Here is a 4167-nt window from a genome sequence, read left to right on the forward strand (position 1 = left end):
GTACCCACATAAGCCAGATGCACAAGGTGGCACATGTGCCTGGAGTTCCTTTACAGTGGCTAGAGGCCCTGGCGTGTCCATTCTCTATCTGCTTCTCTCTCTCTAATAAATCAATAAATTAAATTAAACAATTTTAAGACTTATAACACACCTCCAAGGCTCAGGGAACATTGTGAAAGAAGGTTTGGGAAGATTGTAAGAGCCACAGGGTAGGAAGGAGTACCCTGAGGCATTGTTCCCTCCCCCCCCCACACAGACTGATTTGTGCCTTTGTGACCCCACAGTGAATGCCAATAACCCCTCTGAGGAGGGACCTCAGTGGAATAGGGTTGAGGGAGGTGGAACATAAGATTATAAGCTGATGGGAATATGTTCATAGAGTGACGTTCACAATAAATAAAAATAATTTTAAAAATAACTGGAGCCAGGCAGGATGTGTGCAAGCTCTTGAGAGGCATGTCTAAATGCGCGTATGTGCGCATAGGTCTGCATGCATGTGGAAGTCAAAGGACACCCTTGAGGTGTCTGTGTTCTTCCTCCACCTTCTTTGAGACACGGTCTCTTCCCTCTGAAGCCATCTTAGCTGAAGCATGAGCTTCGGGTTCTCCTGGCGCTGCCCACCTCCAGCGTCATAGGCCTCTGGGATCACAGACACATGTACCACTTTGGGTCTGGCTTTACTTTGGAGGCTGGGGACGGTTGAACTCAGTTTGGTAGGTTTAATCTGCACATTTCTGTCTATCCCAAAATAAATTCAAATTCAAATCAAGATTATATTTAACAGATTGAGAATATAGCCAATCTGTTGTTAGATGATTGATTGTCTTTATTTTAGAATTACTCTATTTTACATTTTAATTTATTCATACAACAAAGATGGTTTGGGGGGACATATCAGGACAGGTAGTTTAGTAAGTAATTCATTTTTTATAGATAGCAGAATTCTTGTTGGTTGTGGGCCTCATTGTCTTGGAAGACAGATTCCTATGGTTGGAGGGCCCTCCTTCACTAGGTGCTGGGATAAAATAAGCCCTGCGACTGAATTGCTCTTCTTTTTTTTTTTTTTTTTTAATTTTTTTTTTTATTTATTTGAGAACGACAGACACAGAGAGAAAGACAGATAGAGGGAGAGAGAGAGAATGGGCGTGCCAGGGCTTCCAGCCTCTGCAAACGAACTCCAGATGCGTGCGCCCCCTTGTGCATCTGGCTAACGTGGGACCTGGGGAACCGAGCCTCGAACCGGGGTCCTTAGGCTTCACAGGCAAGCGCTTAACCACTAGGCCATCTCTCCAGCCCTGAATTGCTCTTCTTAATAGAGCAGGAACAAAGTGTGGCTGGCAAGGAAACTCACCTAGGAGAAACTCCTAGAAGGATGAAAAATCTCCAGGTATTGTGGTGCTGGAGAAGGTACCAGGAGGGTGGCACCTCCCACCAAGGCACAGTCCCAGTAGAAGGGAGGCCTTCCGAGATATTTAGCAAGGACGAGGGGACTATTTGCATAGGGCTGAACTTAACCTCTCAAGATCCAACATAGGTCTCCTGTAAATGTTTAAGGACATTCAACTGATTGGATTTTTTTGTGGACACTGGTGAATAGCAAAGAATGATGTCAAGGTAGGCTCCAGGCATAAACCTTCAGCTACACACCCATAAAAGGAGACAGCAGACATCTCCACAACACATCCTCCAAAACAAAATAAACGACCAAGTAAATGATTTGCTGTATGTTTTTGCCATTTGCTTGTGCCTCTCTGTTTCTCTAGATCAGCGGCCCAGGTATCCAGAATGGCAACCAGGATCCACTGCAAGCCTCTCAGAGATGAACCCTCGCACTGGTGACCTCTATGGGTTCCGCATTAGAGACATCACTAGAAGTCTGGGTTTCCAAGTTAGAATTATCGTATAGGTTGAAATCAGCCACAATATATATATATGTTTTTTCCAGATGGTAATGTAGCTCAGTAGAATGCTTACTGAGCACGGGCAGTGCTCTGGGTTCCAACCCCAGTATTACCAACACAATTATTTACTCATATGAAAGGGAGAGAGAGAGCATACAGCCATATTGGGGTCTCCTGAGCTGCAAATGAACTCTAGACACATGCACCCCTTTAAGCAGCTGACCTGATGTAGGTACTGGGGAATTGAACTCAGGCCATCAGGTTCTGCAAGCTATCTCCCCAGCTTCCTCCTCCCCCAATTTTTTTCTTTCTTTTTTCTTTTTGGTTTTTTGAGGTAGGGTCCCATTGTGGCTCAGGCTGACCTGAAATTCACTATATTGTCTCAGGGTGGCCTCAAACTCTCCGCGATCCTCCTACTTCTGCCTCCTGAGTGCTGGGATTAAAGGCGTGCGCCACCACGCCCGGCTCCCAATTTTTTTCTAAAAATTGTAAACATTTTTTTGGGGGGTGGGGACTGAGAGATGGCTCAGTGGTTAAAGGCTCTTGCTTGCTTGCAAAGCCTGCCTCTGGTTAAAATTCCCTGACACGGACACAAAGCCAGGTGCAAAGTGGCACTAGACCTATGACAATGGGAAGAGGAGTCCTGAAAATCTGATGCTCACAGCAGAGCTAGTTCCTTTGCAGTCTGGAGGGTCATTTGCAGCAGTCAGAGAACTTGTCTCAAGGAGGACAGGTCATACACGCCTCAAGGTTGTCACGTGACTTCCATATACGCGCTGTGCACGTGCTCCTGAGCGGGCGCACACACACATACACAAACTAACAACCAAAGAGTTTAAAAAAGTTATAAACTTTTCAATGTCCTTAATTTTCATAGATTTTAAAGGAGGGCAATGCTTTTCCACGTATTCCTTCTCTGCTGTGTTCCATTATTAAATAGTTAATTATTTCTGGTCTAATCAAGCTGATTTATTTTTTTCTTAAGCCAATGGAAACAACAAAACCTGGTTTGAAACTTATCTAATATTTACTACCAGTAGGAACACACTGTCTTCAAGCGCCTCAGTCCTCTTCAGGTCCGTAATTTTCCACTGTACTGCTGCACACATTGGGCACTCTTGAACGAAGCCTCTAGATGCTGAAACAGGAAGTAAAAAGCACTTGGCAAGGAATTTCTGACTCTAGCAGTATTTGATCATTTGCATATTGTTAAGTGATTTGCATGCTAGTTAAGTTAAGGATGTCACAAATACATCTCTCATTTACATTACGGAGGGGAGGAAATTAGACGACAGGATATATGTAAAAGTACTTTATCAAGTGCTAGCAAAATATAGCCCTCTTGTATCAAAATCAACCAGAAACTTAGGTGAAACAAATAGTTTCAGGAATAGCTATGAGTCAAAGGAAAATCATTCACTTATGAAGCCAGAATTATAAATAATCAGGTAAAAAACTCTGCACCAACTATCTTACAATTTTGTTTTCTAGTGCATATTGAGGTGAAGACATAGATGCCATTTATGTTTTAATATAGCTGTTTCTTGACGCATCGTGGTTTATGTCCAAATAAACTGACTACAGAATGGCTTCAAGTTGACCCATTGTAAGTTAAGCTTGATGTCCACTTCTCCATTTCATTTTTCTACCAGGCTACTGTATCATTAATTTATATTTTTTCCTGCATTACAATCAGAATATGTGCTGTATATGAAATTGTTTTTTGGCTATCTGTTGAGGCTTCTATTATGAGAAAGAGGAGGTTTTCATTTTATTTAGAAAATCTAGATATATGCAATATTTGTTTTCTTATTTTAGAATCAGTGTACTCATTCAAGTTTCAGCTTCTTGCATTATAGTCTAGAAAAAGAATCATTGATTTTCTTTTTGAATATTGTTGTCTCCCATTTTCTGCTCTTTTCTAGGGCTCCTAGGAACATAGTATGTTGGACCGTTTTGCCTGTCTTCCTCATCTCTGAGCCAAACTGTCATTTCTTCTATGTTGTTTTCTCTGTACTTCATCATAGGTGATTTCCTCACATTAAAGTTCAATTTGCTCATTTTCTCTATGAGTGTGTCTAATGGATTTAACCTGCTCCATTGAGATTTTAAGAGCTATAGTTTCATTTCTAAACATTCCATTTGTTTCTGTCTTTTCAAACTTGCATATTATTTATTTCCATAATGTCCCATTGTTTTGTTTATACTTCTTTTTAAAAATATCTCTTTACACATTTTAAGCACTGTTGTGTTCCCCAGGCTAGCT

Source organism: Jaculus jaculus, chromosome 9, assembly GCF_020740685.1.
Source record: "Jaculus jaculus isolate mJacJac1 chromosome 9, mJacJac1.mat.Y.cur, whole genome shotgun sequence".
Lineage (NCBI taxonomy): Eukaryota > Metazoa > Chordata > Mammalia > Rodentia > Dipodidae > Jaculus > Jaculus jaculus.